This window comes from Ruditapes philippinarum, unplaced genomic scaffold, assembly GCF_026571515.1.
Source record: "Ruditapes philippinarum isolate M1 unplaced genomic scaffold, ASM2657151v2 ctg67_1_1_1_1, whole genome shotgun sequence".
Lineage (NCBI taxonomy): Eukaryota > Metazoa > Mollusca > Bivalvia > Venerida > Veneridae > Ruditapes > Ruditapes philippinarum.
Window position 1 is genome coordinate 610,639 of NW_026859561.1, and position 23,822 is coordinate 634,460.

At 31.3% G+C, this 23,822-nt stretch overlaps 1 protein-coding gene across 2 annotated transcripts in view; it reads left to right on the top strand.

The window, feature by feature from the left end:
* The first annotated feature begins 738 nt into the window (after positions 1-738).
* LOC132756982 (transcription factor egl-13-like) overlaps positions 739-23,822 on the top strand; it is a 148,827-nt gene continuing 125,743 nt past the window's right edge. Inside the window, exons 1-2 of one of the 2 annotated variants that reach the window (XM_060748130.1) lie at positions 739-823; positions 9,415-9,563. The gene's annotated coding sequence lies outside the window, so the exon portion shown is untranslated. Of the gene's footprint in view, positions 824-4,957; positions 5,096-9,414; positions 9,564-23,822 lie in introns of those variants that run through there. The other variant, XM_060748132.1, reaches the window with a different exon arrangement.

Consider the following 23,822-nt stretch of genomic DNA (forward strand, 5'->3'; position numbering starts at 1 on the left):
AAATGATGTGAAATTTCGCTCCCCCACCCACCCCCCAACCCGGTTACAATCCTCTGTACAGTAATAACTAATTACGGCCCTGTCTTTTTGTAAGAACAGTCCAACCTTTACCATGTGATAAGAAAAAACATTTTTGTTGAGACCTATTGGTAAAAGGTGATGGAGGGGAAAATTGTGTTGCAATAAAATTATAATATACTCTAATTATAATATTGTTTATTACCTTTACTTCATATAAGATTAACTTTAAAAAGGTAAAATAAGAAAGTTTTTTATTTAAGATATCAAGACACCAAACAGTTTAATGAGTTTCTTGCTTAGAGAAACAAATGCTAACCCATGATGGGGTTTGAACCCACGTGGCCAGCAATCCTTAGACTACAAAATGCATGGATATGGTATTGTATGCAAACTTTCAGGTCCATAAATTTTTGGTTGTAGATTAATTCCAGTAGTGAATTTTTAATAAACAATTTCTCTTTTGCTAATTAGTTAAAAAGGTATGTTTTGCTGTAATAAGAATAACTTTCACACAAAGTGGTGCAAGGATAAATAAAATTTGATAATTTACCACTCTGAAACTCTAGCATCAGCCATCCGATTGGAAGATCAAAATTTGAAATTAACCAATGAAAATTCTAGTGTGTTAACTTGCCTGTCAAGGTTTATCTTGGAATATGTTTAAGATTATGATATTAAATTGTAACTAAAATATATTTCCAAGTTTCATGGAGATGTTTACAAAATTTGATTCAAGATATGGCTGAAGAATGTGGATCCTGTTTGACTTTTGGTGAATGAAAGAATGCAGAATGAAACAGAGGTAAAACACTTTGTAATATATTTTGATAAACCAGGCAGACAAATCATTTTACTGAAGAATAATCTGTTCATTCCAATATATTTTTGGTCTATAATGTCTGTAATGTATAGAGCACATGCATGACTGCAATAATGTAAGGAGCACACTCATGACTGCACTAATGTATATAGCATACTCATGACTGCACTAATGTAAAGAGCTCACTCATGACTGCAATACTGTATAGAGCACATGCATGACTGCAATAATGTATAGAGCACACTAATGACTGCAGTAATGTATAGAGCACACTCATGACTGCAATAATGTATAGAGCACACTCATGACTGCAGTAATTTAAAGAGCACACTCATGACTGCAATAATGTATAGAGCACATTCATGACTGCAGTAATGTGTACAGCACACTCATGACTGCACTAATGTATAGAGCACATGCATGACTGCTATAATTTAAAGAGCACACTCGTGACTGCAATAATGTATAGAGCACACACATGACTGCACTAATGTGTAGAGCACAATCATGACTGCACTAATGTATAGAGCACATGCATGACTGCTATAATTTAAAGAGCACACTCATGACTGCAATAATGTATAGAGCACATGCATGACTGCTATAATTTAAAGAGCACACTCATGACTGCAATAATGTATAGAGCACACTCATGACGGCAATAATGTAAAGAGCACACTCATGACGGCAATAATGTATAGAGCACACTCATGACGGCAATAATGTAAAGAGCGCACTCATGATGGCAATAATGTATAGAGCACACTCATGACTGCAATAATGTATAGAGCACACTCATGACTGCAATAATGTATAGAGCACACTCATGACTGCAATAATGTAAAGGGGACACTCATGACGGCAATAATGTAAAGAGCGCACTCATGACGGCAATAATGTATAGAGCACACTCATGACGGCAATAATAGTAAAGAGCGCACTCATGACGGCAATAAATAGAGCACACTCATAGAGCACACTCATGACTGCAATAATGTATAGAGCACACTCATGACTGCAAAAATAATGTAAAGGGGACACTCATGACTGCAATAATGTATAGAGCACACTCATGACTGCAATAATGTATAGAGCACACTCATGACTCATGACTTCAATAATGTATAGAGCTCACTCATGACTGCATAATTATAGAGCACACTTCATGACTGCAATAATTATAGAGCACACTCATGACTGCAATAAATAGAGCACACTCATAACTGCAATAATGTAAAGAGCTCACTCATGACTGCAGTAGAGCAATGTATAGAGCACACTCATGACTGCAATAATGTAAAGAGCACACTCATGACTGCAATAATGTATAGAGCACACTCATAACTGCAATAATGTAATAGAGCACACTCATGACTGCAGTCATGATCTATAGAGCACACTCATGACTGCAATAATGTATAGAGCACACTCATGACTGCAATAATGTATAGAGCACACTCATGACTGCAATAATGTATAGAGCACACTCATGACTGCAATAATGTATAGAGCACACTCATGACTGCAATAATTTAAAGAGCACACTCATGACTGCAATAATGTATAGAGCACACTCATGACTGCACTAATATATAGAGCACACTCATGACTGCAATAATGTTAAGAGCACACTCATGACTGCAATAATGTATAGAGCACACTCATGACTGCAATAATGTATAGAGCACACTTATGACTGCAATAATGTATAGAGCACACTCATGACTGCAATAATTTAAAGAGCACACTCATGACTGCAATAATGTATAGAGCACACTCATGACTGCAGTAATATATATAGCACACTCATGACTGCAATAATGTAAAGAGCTCACTTATGACTGCAATAATGTATAGAGCACACTCATGACTGCAGTAATATATATATAGCACACTCATGACTGCAATAATGTAATGAGCTCACTCATTACTGCAGTAATATATATAGCACACTCATGACTGCAATAATGTAAAGAGCTCACTCATGACTGCAGTAATGTATAGAGCACACTCATGACTGCAGTAATGTATAGAGCACACTCATGACTGCAATAATGTATAGAGCACACTCATGACTGCAATAAAGTATAGAGCACATGCATGACTGCAATAATGTAAAAAGCACAATCTTGACTGCAATAATGTGAAGAGCACACTCATGACTGCACTGATGTATAAAGCACACTCATGACTGCGCTAATGTATTGAACATTGTGGAGTGTACTGCATTATTAAACTCAAATGAGGTAAAGAAATTGTGTTGAGCAGTTAAGCACTTTCTTAAATATTCCTGGTCAATGTGATGCTGTCTGGGGATAATAAGTGCCTAACACTAGCTTTAATTCATGTATTTTCACTTTTGAGAATGTTTTAACTATTGAACCCTTAAATTGATAGATTTTTTTTTAAAAAGATGTGTCCAAACTTCAGTTTAAACTTCAGTTTTTAGAACTGTGTGAAAACATAACATTTTAGGAATATCCAGATATTAGCCAACAGTATAGAGCCTTGTCTGACTCCATGCATTTATGAGACTTAATGGGCCTTTAAGATAATTCAGCCACATGGAAGGAGCCTCCTCAGACTGTATGATTATGCAGGCTGGCCTGGCTCTATACTAGTGGCAAAGGCTTATCACTTCTGTTCCAACAGGTTAAGGATTAAACCTTTTACCTAAAATTTCATAAAAGCAGGCATGATTCAGAAAGTGTTTTGCTTTAAGGGTGTGAAAAGTTATTAACAATTTGCACATTTATGTAATCCAATATTTTATTTGTAAACGTTTTAAATGTATAGGGTTGTAACTGCTATGTAATATCTTTTCAGATATGATCTTTTCCTTCTAAACATTAAATAATATTTGATGGTAATATAGCGTAGATAGGCGTAGTACTACTAATTTTTTTTTCTCTGTCAATATTTATCTGTAATAGTCTCAATTAATGAACCATTGCCTAATATAATTCTTTTTTTAAAAAGCACTTTTCTACTCTGGAGATTGAAAAAATTACACTCCCAAAAATTAGTTGAAAAAAATGTTGGTTTTTATTATTTTAATAACTTGATTATAGTGACTCTAACAAGTTTTGTTAATGATTTTTCATAAATTTGCTGATATATTTCACCAATATCCTGTGTAATGGACTTGTCTTACTTTGATTTTGGAACAGTTCATTGTAAAATTTAGGGAAATCAAGATGGGGAATGAAGCAGCCAGTTTTTCACGGGATGTGCATGTTGTCCTTGCTTTATTGTTATGTTGCTTTTCATTGGACAATTGTGACATTTATATTAAGGACTGCTGTCAATTTTTGACATTTTTTTCCCCAAATAAAGGTAGTTTGCAGTATTGTGAATTTGATACATCTTGCCAGATTATATTGGCTGTATATAAACGGTAGTTTTAAATATAACCCTCGTCTTATGGTTTGGGTTATATATGCAAACAACCCTTTGTATTGGGCCATATAACCTATCAAAAATCTTTCATACTTCAAACTTATTAAGTTTCACTGACAAATTTGATTTAACATATAGCATCTTAATTTTTTTTTAAATAGTACCACTTTTTAACAGAAGCTTTGATTATAACACTTACTATTTAAATATATGCGTGTGTATATCACTCCTACGGAGGATGTGTTTTTTCCCTTTATTCAGCCAGAAATATAATTGCTGCCTTTTAATTTCATATCAGTTTTGGGGCGAAAACGAAACGTTATCTTGTCTGATATAAAAAAAAAATGTGTTTGTTAAAACCTGAAATTCCTAATGCAGGCTTTGTCACCATATTTTTGATAAGACTTCCAAAATCTGGGCTACAATTAAGTCTATTGTTGAAGTTAACAAATCTCGAGGTATTGTTTACCTTAACGTTTATAGAGACTGATATTAAGAAATGGGTCTTACAGCGAAATGCCATTTCAACCATGGTGATGTTGGTCGGGCTTTTATCTTAAATGTATTGTTAAAACTTATGTTTACTTTTCAAGAGTCGCGATTCAATACTTAAAATCTTTTGTTTTGCTAAAGATAATCGCACAAAGGGCCATGTTTAGTTTAGTGATATCAGTTACGTTAATGCCATTGTGTAGTGTTTATTAAAAGTGTTTGTTATAAAATAAGATAGGAAAAACGATTTTAATTCAAGCATCGGGGCTCGTGCTTTTTTTTTAATTGACACGTAAATCTGTTTCTTCAGTTTTTAAGTCAACTATTTGAACACTGGTGGATTATACTCTTGAATGCTATTTTGTATGTACTTCTGTTTTTAATATTTTAAAGATTTTGGAATAAAAAAGTGCACATTTTATATGTATAACTGACTTGGTTATCAGATAATATTTGTTTATTATTTATTTTAATGCAAATCACAATTTCTACATAGTTAGTAATTTATAGTATTAATATGTAAGGTCATGTAATGAGAATTTTAATGTTAAAATTTACAGTTTGAAATAATGGTAAATCTGTTGTTTTTATTGATTAATAATATCATTTGAAAATAGTAGTATTAAGTAGTATAGTATTACAATAATAATCAGTTTAGCAGGTGTAATTTTGGTTATATTATCAATTATTCATTTATTTTTCTTTTTTTTCATGATGTCATTTTTTACTTATTTTTTATTTATGAAGGTATATTTTATTTTTTTACATATTACCACTAATTGTTGGTAAGGCTTGACAGAAAATTGACAGAAATTGAAATATATCAAGCAACAATAATGTTTGAAATTATTGTTCAAAGTTATTCAAATTTAGCACTGTATTGATATAGAACTTGTAATATTCAATTTATATTTCAACTGAATTTATTTCATTGATGATATCAAATTTCCCATTCATAATTACATCATGGGTAAAGTTTCATTGGTTTGTATTCAATCTATATTTATTTCTGCTATTTCGTTTTTTCATTATGATATTTTCATTTATTATGACATAATGTTCAAAATTTGTATATAAATTATACATCAGATTTAAGCTAAATTCTATGTACCCTTTTTATGCTTATTACTTAACATTACGCATAACCTTCTGGAATCAGAATTGATTAACCTTGGCAACCAGTATAGAGCCAGGCCAGCCTGCACATCTGACAATACAGTATGACCAGGCCCTATGCTGTTAGAAGCTCATTTTTTTTTGTGTTTTTGTTTTGTTTTGTTTTATTCTTGAAATTCCTGAATTGTTCCAAATTCAAATCAAGGCAAATCTGTTACACAAATTCATAAAATAACATAATTATTATTTCTCTCAATGTACATTGTAAGTATGCACAATATGAGGAATCAACAATAAATGCTATAAAAATACGAGGCTTACAATAGGTGAAATGAAGGCAATTTGAAAATCAATTAGATTAAGGGTTAAGTAGTTTATTTGGCAATGATAACATGACACCAGTGATTAGCAATCCTGGGATGTATGTTAATACAGCTTTACCAGACTCTATACTGTTGATTGTTTAATTTTAAACTGCTTTTTAAGGCCCCTTTACCCTTCCAAAAAAGTATATATTTTTCCACAATTTCTAAAATTTATTCCCCCATACAAATTTTAGAGAGAGGGAAAAAACAATTTTTTGTATTTTTTTTTTTTTTGGGTAATGGTGTTATTTCACCATGTAACATAACTGGATATATATATATATATATATATATATATATATATATATATATATATAATATATATATATATATATATATATATATATATATATATATATATATATATATATTATATAAACTAAAACATGGTAATGGTTAAAGAAAACATAAACATACATAGTGTATATTACTAAATATTATAAATATAAAGTTTTATATTGATAACAAACTGACAAGTTATAATCTGTTTTAAATTATAAACAAGCATAATTTATCTATTCACATTGCATCTGTTTGAAAATGTGTGGGCAACCTTTACATTTTATATAAAAAGGCGTTGGTTTGAAGTACGTAATTTGTACTTTAATTGAGTTTCAAATCAAATTAAAGTAAAAACAGAATTAAATAGGATTATTCTTTTATAATATATACCGGGTATTGATAAGTTAAATTCTTTTAATCTTTTATCATACACTTATTCATAAGATAAATTTTGATTGGCTATAAGGAATTACTAAGGGAACAAATTTACACCATAGATAAGCTGTTAAGCCAGTCATAACAATAAAGAATTACAGATCAAGGTGTACAAGTTCATTGATTGCCTTTGACTTCAAAAAGTGAAATTTTATGCTATGTGCAGTACCGATTAATAACATTAGAAAAATGTGAGGAATAAAGAAATTTGTATTAAAACCTATATAATTACAGAGTTAATTGTGTATATATTGCCAAAATGCCTGGGTTTAACTGGGTTTAATGATGGTATATATATAAAAATATTTATATTTAAAGGCACATTATGCCTCAGAAACAAATGATTTTTACTTCTTATGAGTTTTACAATGTTTTGATAATAGTTTTAGAGCATGTTAGAATTGCTAATAACCTGAACAAAGTAGTGCTGAATGTGGAATTATTTGTTATAAAAGTACTAGTGAAAAGTAAACAAAATAGTATTTTGACTTCCATACAAAATACTTCATCACAATATCTGTACTAATTGCTAAAAAAAAGGTGGTTCAGGTAATTGGTCAATGACTTTTTGAAAACTTTAAGAGAACACCAAAAATAAATTTTAAGAAAATTTGAGAAATAAAAATATATATTTTTTTTGGGCCTAATTTTCTTTTAATTAAAAAGAAAATACAGTAAATTTTGCCTTGGATAATATTTTATTGTAACATAACTTTCTGTTATTAGATATTTGCTTTTTCTTGCCATTTAAGTGGAAGCTTGTGATAAAGGACTTTGTAGATCTCTTAATTCAAATTACTTACCCCTTACCTCAGTTGATTGGAATCCCAGTAAAATGTTGATATTGATACGCCCTGTTCTTGCTTTGCCCTCGTGCCGTGCCTTTTGCTTGTTGCTTTTCTGGATGCCTTACCGATGGTCCTTGGTGTTTTGGTACTATTGTGGGACTGTTGCTTGGTGTGGGGGGGATGAGGGTGGGGGTGGGGGTTAGGAGGAATGTGGCTCTCACTTGTTGATCTTTCCACTCATATTGATGTAGGGGAGGAGAGTTATCTGGCAAGCATTTGGAAGAATATTTTACCATTGTCCCACTGTTTTTTCTTTTCCTGAAAAAGCTGGATTTGAAAGTGTATTTAAATACAACTTCAACAGTGTCAGTTACTACTGTAGCAATATAAAAAAAAAATTGATAAATGTGTTAAAGTTTGAATCTTATGTAAAATGACAATTGAGTATAGAATTTGTATAACTCTGAGTATGTCAGCCATTATATAATTGTTTGAGTCGTTAATAATACACTGTACAAGTTGCCATTTTAAGCTTTGTAAAAGCTGGCATTATTTAAAGTTATGATATTTGAAGGTAAACTAAGAAGAGATAAAAAAGAGACATAGTTATTCTATATCATATGCTTGAAACTGTAATAACAGCTGTGTGTCCTTTGTATCATCATAAGAGTCAGTAGAAACAGTTAATATTTTCTTTATTTTTATAATACAGCTTTAAATGAATGGTTAGGTATCATATAAGGAAATCTCCTTTTGAATTCAAATCAGGGTGTCTTTTATGAACACATTTGAATAAAAGAAACAAAAGCAAAACAACAAAATTTGTTTTTAGTTTTTTCAGCTGTAGTCATAAACATGTTATATCGCACTCTCCACTTAAAAAAACACACTTAAGATGTTATACAGTGGTATTGTATATGGTTAAATTATGGATACAGTGTTTTGTATAGAATCGCACATTTTCATATTTTGAAGACACGGGGCTATTTTGAGTGACAGAAGCATATTAAAATTTAACCTCTATGTATGAAAAGATGACTTGAAAATGTTATTTGTATGCTAATCAGGCTTCGTGCAGTGAATCCTAAATATTGTAATTTTTACGATTAACAATACCCGCGCAACAAGTAGCTTTTTAATAATAAGAAAAAATAGATTTAATAACAAAAATCAATTCATCTTTTGTGGAGACTCCCGTTTGGTGAAATGTATAAGTTTTAATGCTATTGTATTCAATTATTGAATGTGAAATTCGTTATAATTCACCTTATGCGTTTTATTATAAGTTATAGAGACGAAGTTAATTGAATGTGTATGTGGTGTCTCTATGTCACTTGGACAATTTTTGAATGATTATTATATTTAACTCAATCAATATTCCGATGTTGTGCGAAAATAAATAAACTTCCAATTGTCGTTGGTGAGAAAATAGTTAATACACCTTCCAATCTATTTGACATGCCAACTAGATACTTTCCTTGCTTATTTTTTTTAAAATCGACTGACAAATTATAATACATCGCACACAAAAAACCCGCTCACGATAAAAGCATCCATGCACTATTTTGAAGACGCTGTTATTATGTATAGATGCTATCACATTTTCTTCATATACCCGTAACAGCGTATTAAAGCTTGTTAATGTTTGGTAAACCTCAATAAAAGTGAAATATTTGTTATTGTTGTATTTTAATAGAGTACAGAGGAACACATAGAAAAGGCCCATATTTCTCGCCCCGGGACCAATACGTTTGTTTGGATATTTGATTTACAGAGAAAACGATCTGTTACAGCTGTACTGCTGCGGTAGACTGCTGTGGTGCGGAGACAGTGAAAGGGATCAAGGTAAGATACCGCCTTTATTATTTCTCTTTTATCAGATATTTAATTGCTGCTGGAAAAAAAATCGACTGTTTAAGCATATTAAAAATATTTCTTAAATAATTTTTTTATTTTTTATTTTTTCTTTTATTTCTGACATGATTTATTTTTCTTTAAAATTTTGCTTTTGGTGATGTGTTAAATGTTGTTCACACTTATCGAGTGACATTTAATGTACTTATATGATTTATCTCTCACAGAGCACAAGCACTTATATTTACATGGCAATACCACCAGTTAAATACCAGGCACATATGTATAGTCTATACTGTTTAAGCCCAGGTCAGGCTGCACATATGTATAGTCTATACTGTTTAAGCCCAGGTCAGGCTGCACATATGTATAGTCTATACTGTTTAAGCCCAGGTCAGGCTGCACATATGTATAGTCTATACTGTTTAAGCCCAGGTCAGACTGCACATTTTTCTTATCTTGTAATATTTGACACCCAACATAGTTTAGCTGCTACTGTAATAGTAGCCAGGCAGGCCTGCACATATGTGTTTTTTTTATAGAGTTCTATACAGTTTTGATGCTACCAGAATAGATGAGCCAGGCAATATTACACATATGTGTAGTCTTTGTAAAAAAAATTTATAGATAACAATTTTGAGTGAATTGTAGAATAATGCAAGTTTCGAGTTCAAATGTGCAGGAATTAAATCACAAAGGCAAAAGGTCTTTATGATTAATTTCAAAGCATTTGAACGATAAACAGTGCATTATTATGTTTTAAATGCAAGAAAAATTTCTATTTCCATTCTAACATGCCTATATAAGATAGAATTGGTAAAATGTGTTGAAGTACATTGAGCGTAGAGGTAATTTTCCTGATGTCATTTTGTTTACTGATGTCATATTTGACATCATATGATGGAAAATCATTCCTTATTTAGGCTATGCATATATCGTGTAATAATGCACTTGACTGTCCTATATTGTTTGATAGAAGAATAATGTGAAAAATGCTGTATACAGGTTTGCAGCCAGACAGGGCTTCATATTATTTGTTAGTCTAAACTGTTCTATTCCGTTCTGTTGCTGCCAGGCAACCTTATACATATGTGTAGTCCTACCAAACTCTTCACTATTTTCCTGCTCAATTAAAGCATTTTGATATTGAAAACCCAAGGATATAACAATGGTCTCATCTATGTTCAAAGTCGGGCAAGTCCATTTTACAAATTTAGCAGTTTTTAAGGGTTTACATAAAATTTACCCAGAATGCAGTTAGGTGTCAGCATTTCTGAAACAGTTCTTTGGAAACGAAAGAAAAATTCTCTTGCTGATTAATTTTCTTGGGGATAAATTTATTTATTATTGTTGTTAAAGGCATATGCCACATGTGCACATTTGTTTTCAAATATTCTGCTTATATGCCTATATGTAACTGTAGCAGTTACGCCTTTAAAATTTATGAAATTTCAGAGTATTGTCATTTGTTTTGCTATTATTATTACAAAAGCTATATGTATGACGGAGAAACAATACTTCAGAACATAAAACAAGAATTTGATAGAATTTATAGATAATGCGTAGGAAATTAAATTGAAATGTACAATATTTAATTAATTTTCATTATTGTATTGTAATGTCAATAGTAACATAATATTTGTGATCACAAATAATAAAAACATAATGTCATAAATATTTTTGATCACTCTGTCTTTAAAGAAGCTTAAAGGGAGAAGGGGCCTTTTTGGCTAAGTGATTACAATGGAGTTCACATACAGCCTTCACAATGTCTTTGAGAATAAAAACCTAATCCCTCCCAAAAAATAGATTTAAAAAAAAGTTTGGAAGATATCCCATGAAGGCAATGTATCAAAGTTTAAAAGTGAAAATTGCAGACTCAGTTTGATTGAGTCTGTCCATGAGACATGATAGGTTCAACATCTTTTAGGCCCCCTAGCACCTTAAAAACATAATTAAACACACTTGAACATCAAATTCATCACTTTATATTTTTGTTGAAATATAAGCTCATTTAGGAGATTTGGTTTATACAGAATTTATTTAAGTTCGATTGTGTAGGAAGCTATAAGCTTATTTACACATTTTTGAATCCGTTCCTGGAACCAGCCAGTACATAGCAATGGGTGTAAAGTTTCTTGCTCAAGGAAACAACCACTTGCCTCTGACGGGGTTTGAACCCATTGCATCTAGCGCTCATTAGATTACTAGTCTGATGTGTTAACCACTTGGCCATTTTATGATTTGTGAGCTGCTGCATACATTTCCGGTATGAAATATAATGAGCAGTCTTTGATTCTATACCAAAACCAACCTATTTGTCTCCAATTAACTGCCAGTCTCTTAAGCACAACATAATTGATTTATTCATCTTTTTTTATGGGTCGTTTTTCTTTTTCAATGTCGCTATTATTACAAGCCTTTGTGGCTACTTTTGTGATTTCTTTGTTATAATGGATTGTTGTAATGGAGAATTGTCATCTGCGTCTTGTTAGTCATCAGTATTATCATCAGGAACATCATCAGAATCATCATCATTATCATCATCATCTGTTTCTGTTTATTACCATCGATGTTTTTAGAAATAACAGTATTGCTAATGTACTACAAATCGTTTCAATATCATGATTTTTTTATTATTTATAAAGATGATGTAATTATAGAAACATATTTATTTATGAGTTTGTCAAACACCGATTTTTTTGTCAACAATATTTTCCTCTCTGAGATGGAATTGCTATTGGCTGCTTGAAAATCTTCCTTTCATTTTACTCATGGGTGATTTTAACACCTCCCTAAAGTTGATGAGATATGCAGTTTATAAATTAAAATAGAGAATATGTTTAATCCGCTTCAAGAGGACCAATTGAAATTGTTTTCTACTGTCGGTAAAAAAGAACACATAAAAAGAAAATTCAATTTCTATGGAAAGAATAAAAATTCATAACGAAGGTGCCATGCTATAGTAAATGACAAATCAAGCGAGTGTTTATAGGCTATCCAATCTATTTTAATACCCATTTACAATTGAGTGAGTTTTCAAAAGGATTGATTCAAATTAACTACCAATCAGTCAATAAATCTAAATATAGCAGCGACGTTTCCGCATCAACGAAGTTTTGACAGCTATTGTTGTAATGCATCCAAAGAAAAGGGTAAAAAAATGGTTACATTTATGATTGATACTATGGCATGTTTCTCACCAAAAAAAATATGGAAAATAAAATATTTTTATTACTTATGTCTACATATTTTGTTGAATTGCGTTTGAGAGAGATAAAAAATGTAAAAGGCAACATGAAAAGGCAAAAGTTTTAATCTTGCATCAAATTTTTAGCAGAAATTTTCTTCTTTACTCCAGATTGCAGTACTTTTGCGTTGAGGTATTATTTAAAAAAAACCACAACAACAAAAACAACCAGAAATATATCTATGCACTTTTACAACATAGTCCTTAACCTGGTTTGAGTTTGAGCCATAAATTTAGAAAGGACATTCAAAATTTAAAGTTAGTTCAATATTAAGATGCTAAAATTGAGCTACCAGGGTACAGAGCCTGGAGAGACTACACAGATGTGCAGACTGCCCTGTCTCTGTACTGGTGACAAAGGTTGGTCACTTTTCGTTCCATCAAGGCTATAATGAATAGTGAACCACTTTACTATACTACCTTTTCTGCCTTCTTTGGTAAACCCTTGACCAGTTGCCTGTAGTCCATTTCACAAAATCTTACTCTTCAAATTGAAGACAAATACTCTTCACAGTGAAGGAAAATAAACACTATATACCATGATATATCAATAACATTTTAGTAGCGTAGACTTTGAATGATGTATGTTAATTTTAATGGTAATAAATTCTCAAATGATATGTAAATCTTGCAAGTAATAACATCTCAATTTTCAGTAATTGACTTGACAGTTGAGTGAATGAAACTTTTATAAGTACATTGATACCACTTTCAATTTTCCTATAAAAGAAATGGATTAGCATTTTGTTATTGATTTTAAACTCTTAAAATATCAGTCACAAGTCATGTCAGTTGTGTAATACAGAATCATATTATATTTATTGTTACCATGCAATGAAAGAGTTACAAAAAAAAAAGAGTATTAATATTAAATAGTTGTATATATATCTAAAATAATGATACATGCCACAGAAAAAAAAATTATCCTAGTATGACTGAAATAATTCGAAGAAATAATTCGAAGAGAGGCAGCATGAGTTGTCATCTTGGCAAATTAAAAGCAGGGAAAGTTAGCATTTGACAACAGTATCAGTCAACTAACTTAAAATGACTACAGGGAAACACAAGGGTTATGAAATTTGGGTCTCAAAAATGCAAGGTAAAAATGGCATTATGATTAAAAGGGTTAAGACTTTTATCAGTGGACAAGATAATAAGACAAGAAGTTTTTAATCATATAAGATAGTAATGGACAAGCTGTGTTATCAGATGTTAATAATAGTACTTAAGTAAATACAAATTTCAAAAATAATTTTAAAAGGAAAATTATAAACCAGATATCAAAGAAATAAAAAGGACTTTTGCTTAATATATATTTAATAAGCAATTAAATCATTGACAATGGAGGGTTACTGCTCATACTTTAAACAATATTTACCAGTATTTATGCTAGGTAATGAAGAAGCTTATTTGAAAACCTCTGCAGATTTTGGCCTGAAACTTACCAGTGCTGGTCTCATATGAAAAAGTCAACATGTTTGTGATTCAGTCAGGTTCTAGACCCAAGACCCCTGGGTTGAGAGGCAAATACCATAACCACTTGGACTCAGGCTTGGATCTGCACAGTGAGAATTTATTCAAGGCTTCTTCTATGCGTATTAATGGGAAAAAAATGAAGTAACTTGAAGAAGGAACAGGTAGAATCAAACTTTATGAAATTGCTTGTTATACAAATGTACAAAATGTGGGCCATTTATTGTTCTTCTAACAAAATGACTTAGAGCCATAGAAGGGGTGGCCTTAAAACAGAGTTAATTTTTTTAATTTATTTTTTTTTTGATGTGAGCTTAACTAGTAATGCAACATGACTGGAAGATAATTTGAATAACAAAGGCATGTTTTGATTTATATTTGTAATCCTTTGATGTATTTTTCTGGTACAAATTTTACCCTAGCAACGTGGATTCATATTCCGTGTGATTTATTTCTGATCATTTTGTAATATGAAATCAACAATACAATTGCATTGCTACCGTGTTTTCTATTCCATTGCCTTCGTATGAAGACTAAATGGGGCATAACATAAACATTGTTTGGGAAAAAAATCCCATTTTTGATCTTGGGAAGTAAATAGGTATTGTGAAACGCAAAATATCAAATGAGGAAAGATTTCTGTTTTCTCATCCAAGTTTTAGAGAAGTCATCATGTGATAAATGTTATTATAAAACCATTAAGATTCTTTGTAAGCAATAGAAATTTTTGCCAATTTCTGCATTTTTCTGCAATACATACATAAGATTATCATTTTATTCTTTACACATTATATTTTATGAATTGTGTTTTGAAATTAATTACAAGAAGATAATATTTGTGCCAAATTTGAGAGTTTTGAGCGAAGATATACATTGAATGAACATTTAAGTTGAAGACTGGAGGATGGCAACTCAAATACTGTAAATTTTGTAAGGCTGTTTCTCAAAATATTTTTCCGAGTTTTTGTCCCAGTGCATAATTATACATGTAATTATCATGTTGTGTCTAAGTTTTATAACCTGCAAAAATGAATAAAGTTGTACATGAGTTACGGCCCCTTGAATTGTTAAAAGCTAATTAAAAATAGATGCTGTCAACTTGTTTTGTATGGTTTTTAATTAAATGATATAGTTATGATATGTACAAGGAAACAATACTGTGACTGAAATATGATATTTAATCGTACGGAAAACAACGTGTATTGACAGAGTTCATGTAGTTTAAACGCAAATTCTTGAAGTAACCGAGATGGAAACAAGAAGAATGTCTAGCACAAAATGTTACAATAAACTTCATTACTTGAACAACAAAACAATGTATTATGGTGGCAAGATTATACAAAAGACACCAGATTAACTCGTAACAATAGCACCATTCAATTCCCGTCTCTTTTCAAGATTCTTACGGACCCGCTAAGAAAAGGCAGAATTGACAATGCAACAAGATGGTGCAAGCCTTATTCTGCTATGAATACCTATTGTTCCCTCAGTGATCGCTTCACAATGGCTACATATTGTTCATAGAAACATTTCATTCTCGGAGAGTGTTTGATGATATTAACAAAAAATTCGTTTTTCTTGAATATTTTGACATTGACTTTATAAAAGGAAATTTTAAAGCTGCTAAATTTGGAAACAGTAAGTGGTCTATTGAAGAGTTAATCAGTAAGGTATTTAATTTGTTACTTAATTTTTTTAAGGACAGAATTTTATGTTTTTTATTGTCAATTGGATCACTTATTCAGTTGAAGTTATGACATAGAGAATATGTCACTTTTATTTACTTTCTTAGCATGCATTTGTATATTTTATCATTTGCTTTCTTATGCAACCATATTTATAGAGTTACTTATAATTAATCTCTTGACTGATTTCTTTAATATTTGATGTTTTTATACCTTCCCTTGACCTCTACCTTTTAGTAGAGTTTCAGGTCAATAGGGTCAAGGTCACTGTTGCTAAAAATAGATTTTACTATATTCCTGAATTAAATTAGCTACTGACAAAGAGAAGTTACCTTTGCTAGTAGTTATTTAGGCTTCTGAGAATAAATACTGGTTGTTAGATGTGTGAATGCCTTTTGGTTGGTTCGCTTGAGTGATTTTCTCACCACAATTACAAGGGGACATAAGGATGTTTTCTTATGGGATTTCAATAAAGTTTTAACAGAACTATTATCACAAAGTGTCTTTGAAAAAAATTGTCATCAAGGTTTTGTGTTTCTGTTTCTGGTAGAGTATTATAGCTACATTATCTAGTATATGGTGAAATAACTGTTCTATGTTCAACACCTTTTACATTTCTCAAAGGTTTTCAACAAATTATCATGAAGCAGAATATATTAAATGGACTTATCCATCTATCCATTTAGGAAAATTTTCAAAATATATGAGCTGCGTCATGACAAAACCAACATAATGGGTTTGCGACCAGCATGGATCCAGACCAGCCTGCGCATCCGCGCAGTCTGATCAGGATCCATGCTGTTCACTATCAGTTTCTCTACTTAATATAGGGTTTGTAAGCGAACAGCATGGATCCTGATCAGACTGCGCGGATGCGCAGGCTGGTCTGGATCCATGCTGGTCGCAAACACATTATGTTGGATTTGTCATGATGCGGCTCATATACTGACTAAAGTGAACAGTGTATTGTATATAATATTTGTAATAATCACGTGATTGTATTTATGAAAATTAGAGTATTCATGTAAATCATTGTAACATAATCAATGTAATAATTGAATTCAATTAAGATATTATAAGAGAGTTGTTTTATCAAGGTTGTTTGTCCATAGGTATTTATTTTAAGATTTTATAGTCTTAAGTACGATTTTATGTGTAAAATATGTTAAATATTTTAAGATGCATATTAATAATATAGAAATATTATATTTCAGTATGTGTTTGGAAATGATCAAATTCTTTTCTTTTTTTATGAAAATGAATATGAAAATTAATGAATATTTAAAACTTTGTTATATTCGTTGTATGATAATATTTGGCTATTTAATGTTGATGGTTTGAACAAAAACAGAAACAGAAATATTTGTCAGTTGTTTAATTGGTTGAGAAAATGCATTTTAACACTCACAAAATATAAAACTACATTATGATTTTTGTTGTTCGACTCTGCAGATGACATCTTCCCCATTATGAATATGACTTTTGTATAATTTCACGCTACATTGCAATTGAATAATTACTTGAGGCTTTTATTGTACCCATAATAATAATAATGCTTTTAAATAATAAAACATAGTTTTATAGATGGCACAGGTATATACCCCTTTTTCTGTTTGTTTGTAATAAAACCCCCGAAAAAAACTTTACCATAGCTTTTAGAATAGTTTCTATTTTAGATTTTATCCTGTAATTTTGAGTAATGGACTTGTTTTGCTTTTTGAATTTGGGTTTGTCCATCATTTGTTGAAAAGACTTTAAGATTAGAGTGATAGGACTGTTTTATGAAGGCTGACATTGCTCAGTACAGTTTGGCAGAAAACATAGGGATGCTAACATGGTTTGCAGGGCAATATTGCCATAGCTCTAAGTATAATACTAATGTTACATTTACGTTGGTTTTTTGTACTTTTTTTTATTGCAATATGCTTGAAAATTTATCTTGTTACAGCATTCTTACATGTACAGTCGACTCCACTTATAACGAACTCGCTTATAACGAATTATCGTTAATAGCGAACTAAATCTGACATCCCCGGCCGATTCCTTCTTTATTTTATATTAAATCACATCGCTTAATACGTACTCGCTTATAGCGAATTTTCGGCTATAATGAACCATTTTTTCAAGCCCCAAATGACGGAAAACATTTAAATTTCCTCGGTTATAACAAACTGTTATAATTGAAATATCGGGGTGCACTTGATTAGGATCAGTACATGAAAAACACTATCCGATAATTAAACAATCGAATGATTGCACAGATTAGTTATTGCTTCAGGGAATAAAGACTTTGAAAAATCTTCTCACAACATAATTTCCTACTTGTTACGGAAAATTTGTATTTCCCACCCTCAGTTGATTGCTGTAAATACCCAATAATTGCCAAATATTCGATTTTTTTGTGTTTGCAATATTAACCAAACGATAAAAACCAAATAGCAAAAGAAAACAAATGGTAATAACTTAATAGACAATTAATACATGAATAAATATATGTACCATGTACATAATATTAAGACCACAATGTAATGAAACCTTAATTTTATGACCACCATACAATTTTTTTTTTCAAAATTTAGTACTTAATGCACTAGATTATTTGATTCTTAAGATTGACCACCTTATAACAGAGACCACTTTTAGTCATTAGAATGTAGAAATCTCAACTGAATATCAATTGCCACTGTATAGAACCAAGCCAGTCTGTCTGTCTGTTGGCAGTCCCACATGGCTCTATATAGTTAGCTGACAGTATTCGTTATTATTTTTGTGAATATCCCCACTATTGATAATGGACTGTTCCAAAAATGGACAAATCTGTTTCAGAAATTTAAGTGTTTTACTTGAGTTTGATGGTCCTGACCCCAGGTTTCATTGGACATGTCATTCCTTATTATTGTAAAGGACAAAATTGTTTAAACCAGACTTATGATATTTGTCTGGCGGGGGTGATGGTTGTTTTCACTCCGGATCATGGCTGTAAGCCGCATTGAAGTTACCAGAGCACAGTTCAGTCACCACTTCCTGGGCAGGCTGTCATTTAGTTTACCAGTACTTTCACAAGGAACTGATAACTTCTGTACATACCAGAACGGAGATACAATGTGAAAGACCATTAAAAAGATTTCATGATCAATCACAAAAATGACTGAATTTAGCAGAGCCTTCAACTGTATTGATTTAAAAAAATATCAGCCAATCAAATGACTTAGTTTCAGACTGATTTTGATAGAATTTTGAGAACACCAGTCCTTATAACCTTTTAATTCTTTTATTTGTACTAAACTCTGTGAGTAATGTCAGTAGAACCACCACAATGAAGCCAGGCCAGCCTGCAAATCTGATTTGCCAGACCAACCCATTTACTACATCTGGACTACTTAAGTTTAAAGATTTTTATATTAGTTAAGTTAGGTTGTAAAACAAAAAAGTGCAACTTAAATTAATTAATTTTGAGTTGGTGTCTTAGAACTAATTACATTTGGTATTGAAAAAAAAAGTAGATCTCTTACCCATGACCTGTGGGTTGAGCAGCAGACACTGTTACCACATGTTCACCACTCCCTTTAAATTTGATATTGCAATCCCTTCCAGGTTCAAATTCAAATCATAATCTAAATTATGAAAATTTTGCAAAACAGCAGTGTGTTTGTGATTTATAATGCTTCAGAATATTAACATTAAATAATGGAGCTGTGGTTACAACAAAAGGGGGAGAAAAACTTGGTAGATTTTTTTTCTTTATATCTCAGTTATTGTGAGTATAGATCATAGTTATACCATAGATACGTTATATTTTCAAAAGTTTGGTACATTTGGTAAATGGCCCATAAACTGATTATTCTTTTGTTGCTGAAGATGGTTTATTGTGAATTTCTTGATGACATGGTGAGGCGAAAGTCAAATTTTTACCTGATCATGTTGTGAACTTAATGTCCATTTTTTCTTCTTGAATACTCGATATAATGGGTTTTTTGTAATTCATGAAATATTAATTTGTGATTATTGTTGTGAAGAAAATGTTTTAACATCATACTTAGATAGGTATTTAAATAGGGGGTTTGACACAGTTTCGGGGAGCTTTTAACAAGTTTCGGTTCATACTCATCAATATATCATTATAATCATAATAATAGTTGTTACTTTAATGCATATATTTAAATATTATTATCATTACTATTATCATTATCATTATTATTATTATTATCTTTGTTGTTGTTGTTGTATAGAGCCATGCCAGCCTGTACATCTGTGAAGTGGAACTGGCTAATTATTGTTGGCAGACAAACTTCACAATCCTGATATCCCTAAAATTGAAAATAGACAGTTCCAAATATGGAAGTTGGTCAAGTCCATTTAAGAAATTTAGCAAGCTAAGGCTTTAAAAGCAAAACTATCAAAAATTACCAAAGCATACTTATGGAACTTGCAGAAATAGGCTGTACGTTTGTTCCAGTTATAGAAATAGCTTTCATAAAAAGGCCACCTGCCATATATACAAAAATATCAGTATTACATCTTACTGCTGGTTCTATCTATAATAAAATACCAAAATTTAAAACTGTTAACCAATTTCCTTGATAATGTTAAAAGTTTAAAGTAAGTGCTTCTAAGCAATAAGCAACAATAAAACATTAAGACAGAAATCTCTAGAAAAGTTGCGTCAGAAGTAGGATGCGTTTTCAGATCATTGTTAATCAGAGAGCAATAGAAATGGTGCACTTTAGAGAGAGATGTAAACATGTCATGAAGAACAATAAGTTTTATGGGTAGAACATGTGCAGTTTTGATCCAAAGAGGAAGTGAACCCTGTGGTAGATCTTTGAGCAATACATCTGTACTTGATACTATCATATATATATATATATATTGTTGCATTTGGGAGGTCTGTTCACTATTCTAATTGTTTGTTCCAGGGATTCTTGTGCAGTCATTTGTTAAAGGATGAAAATATAAAAGATATATCAGATATTGCAGAGGCAGTGTGAGACCTTTAAGTCTTAAAGGTGATAATGTAAAACTTCAGTATTTGGGGTTAATCAGAAACTACATGTAGTTCAAATTGGTCAGAGTGAAAAAGTCTTGAGGGTTCAGTGTTGTTGTACAAGCATTGAGGGGTCAGTGATGTTTAAACATTGAGGGGTCTAGAGGTATATAAACATTGAGGGTTAGTGTTGTACAGGCATTGAGAGGTCAGTGTTGTTTAAACATTGAGGGTCTAGAGTTGTATAAACATTGAGGGTTATAGTTTTATTAACATCGAGGGGTCAGTGTTGTACAAGCATTGAGGGGTCAGATTTGTATTAACATCGAGGGGTCAGTGTTATTGAAGCATTGAGGGTTCAGATTTGTATAAACATTAAGGGGTCAGTGTTGTACAAGCATTGAGGGGTCAGAGTTGTAGAAACATCAAGGAGTCAGTGTTGTTCAAGCATTGAGGGTTCACATTTGTATAAACATTGAGGGGTCAGTGTTGTACAAGCATTGAGGGGTCAGTGCTGTACAAGCATTGAGGGTCAATATTGTATAAACATTAAGGGGTCAGTGCTGTACAAGCATTGAGGGGTCAGTGCTGTACAAGCATTAAGGGGTCAGTGTTGTACAAGCATTGAGGGGTCAGTGCTGTACAAGCATTGAGGGTCAGTGTTGTATAAACATTAAGGGGTCACTTTTGTAAAAGCAGGGAGAGGTCAGTCTTGTAATATCATTGAGAGGTCTTTTATTAGCAGTCATAGGTAAATGTCAGTTTTACCATACCTAATTGGTTAGTTTAAAACATTAGTTTTCAAGGATATTGTTGTCTTTTAGGTGTAAACTTGTAGTTTTACATGGGCTCAAAATGAAACAAGTCTTCAGGGATCACATCTTCATCAGGTGTCATTTTGCTTCAGGGGTCATGTTGTCTTCAGGTTTCAATCTGAAAATGCATTTAAGTAGGCAATGTTAAACTTCTACTGAGTTGTTGCAAACTATAGTTTATGGGAGTGAAAACTGTTAGCAAGGTCACCTTTTAATAAAGTAAACATCTATATCAAATGACTGTCTCCTGTTTCATAACTACTGACATATGTTTTGTTCAAATGACCTGACTGTGATTATGTCACCCATAGTTCATTCAGAATAATGAAGAATTTGAAACTGATTTTTTTTGAAGGAAGAGATAAGAAAAATAATTCTGTGCTATAACATGAGGGGAAAAAATCATCAAATCTAAGTACATTAATTTTGACAAGTCATTACTATTCTTTATGACACTGGAAAAAATGCTATTGAAATATAGCTTCGGCACTTAAATAGCACCAAAGAATAGGGCATTGTATTTCAGATTTTGAAGATGTTTGCATAGTTTTTACTTTTTTACATATTTAACAAGGGCAGTGTTTATTACTCTATGCAAGGATAAAATACAATTTGAACTTGTTATTATTTGCTCTGACAAAGGCTACATCATCGTTATAAAACCATTTTTCTTATCATAAAACATACAAAGTTGAAGGCAGGGCCGTTGTTAAAGTTTCGAGTACTAGTTACGTAATTATTTTGTTCGACTGAATACAGTGCATCGGCTATATTATTCATGACACAATGAAATTTCAAGTGTTTGAATTGTAAGAAACGGAAATTTTCGCAATACTACGCATCGTTTTTTTTGTAAAACAGCAAGTTTAATATCTAAAATTATCTTGGGTTCAGTGTAACACTGTCCTGTCAAGCTGTATCAGTTCATTTAGTTACAATAGTTTCGCGTTTAAACTAGTATTCCATTTATTACAATGATACATTCAATTGTATTCTTTTATAAAGACTGGGACGCAAAAAAAAAATCGAATTTGTTTTTTTTTTAATTTTTAGCTCATCTAATCATGATCCATTCATTAAAAATTATTTTAAAGTATTAAAATTATATATAAGATTTATACACACTTTGTTTCTTACTTTTAGGTTCCTTTATGTTAGACTTTTAATTTAAAAAATTCAAAAACCTGTTCAACATTTTTATTTGTTTAATTTTAATTTTTTCACTGATAAAGATTTTAAAATTCAAATTAATTTCTGTTCTGGTTTTTACAGCATTTTGATTAACTCCATAAGACAGTCACTTGACCATTAGTTTCACTACTTTAATATTTTTAAAAACAAACTTGCTGATTCAGCAAATTTATAAAATTTGTTTGCCTTATAGTGTTATCTTGAGTTGAGCGACAAAAGCCAGTGCTGGCACTCTTGTTATAATTGTTATGCTGGGTCAAGTAGGATGTCGAATTGCACAATAAGAATCACATGTCAATAGAATATATTTATTAACTCCATTGTTAGAGGAAAATATAGAAACAGAATATTGAATCGTACTGGGAATTAAATTTTTCTCATTGTTGAGTTTTGTTTAACAGTTTGCATGAAGCTAAACAAAAAATGTTAAGAAGCTTATGTCAATATTCTTTGTATTCTAATGTATTAATTAACTCTTTAAGAGTCTGTGAATAAAAAATTTGTTTGGAACATTGTTTTGAATTGTTATCCTTTGTTGAGAAGTTGAATTTATTCTAAAAAAAAGAAAGAAAATAGGTAAACTTAGGATAGATATAGGAGAACAAGTAGGTTTTAATTGATCGATTGAACATTGAGTGCCCATGAAAATGTAGAAAACTTTATGACTGCATTTTCCCATTATTGAAATGTATGACTCCTATGTAATGAGTGTTCAAAGCAGATTATTTCACATTTGTTTCTGTTCAAAGCAGATTATTTCACATTTGTTTCTGTTCAGAGCAGATTATTTCACATTTGTTTCTGTTTAGAGCAGATTATTTCACAAATCTTTTGTTCAAAGCAGATTATTTC